General features: G+C 27.3%; 1 protein-coding gene across 1 annotated transcript in view; it reads left to right on the top strand.

Moving 5' to 3' along the window:
* Nucleotides 1-310, top strand: part of CETN3 (centrin 3) — an 18,116-nt gene extending 17,806 nt beyond the window's left edge. The window contains exon 6 of the mRNA XM_023523229.1: nucleotides 4-310. The gene's annotated coding sequence lies outside the window, so the exon portion shown is untranslated. The remainder of the gene's footprint in view (nucleotides 1-3) is intronic.
* The last annotated feature ends 372 nt before the right edge of the window (nucleotides 311-682 follow it).

Below are 682 nucleotides of genomic sequence, written 5' to 3'. Positions count from 1 at the left end.
TACATTCTATTTTTGTGCTTGGAGGCATGTAAAAAAATCCCAACTTTTTCCAAAAGGACCAAAAATAAGCATCTTATGTATTCATATTTTACTACTGTTAAGTTTCTTTGTATGAACAGTATTGTTAGCACTCTAATAGTTCATAGCTTTGTATTTATAATATAGCTTTTATATATATATAAAGTTTAAAAAACTGAATTCTGTGGTACACATTCTTTGAAGGTTTTTAATTCAGCATTAGTAGTCACTTTTGTTTAGTGCACATGTTTTTCAGACTTTAATAAAATGTTTATTTTATTAGTATTTTAAATTTTGTTTTATTTTGATTTCCTAAAATCTGTTAACCCTCAAAAGTATCTTTCTTAAATCTGTTCTCTTTACTGGTTTCAGAAGCAAAATTAAACTACAAATAACAATAGAATAGCACATTTTTTCATTACAAGTTTGATGTTTTAAGTTTCCATACAAGATGATGACTCAATATAAGCATAATTCCTTTTTTAAGAGTCATGTCTGTCAGTTTGGAGGAAAAAAATGTTGTGCATATAGATCCATTCATCCTCGTGTTATACTCTATAACACTTTTGGTGTCTTAACGTAAGTTATGACAGTTAAATGTGGGTATTTCCTTCAATTAATTGAATACAGTTCGAATCATCTAACTTCTTGACAAAGTAAAAGA

The sequence above is a fragment of the Pteropus vampyrus genome, unplaced genomic scaffold (assembly GCF_000151845.1).
Source record: "Pteropus vampyrus isolate Shadow unplaced genomic scaffold, Pvam_2.0 Scaffold11, whole genome shotgun sequence".
NCBI classification, from domain to species: Eukaryota; Metazoa; Chordata; class Mammalia; order Chiroptera; family Pteropodidae; genus Pteropus; species Pteropus vampyrus.
Note: the sequence above shows the minus strand (reverse complement) of the source record. Positions and strands in the feature narration are given on the sequence as shown.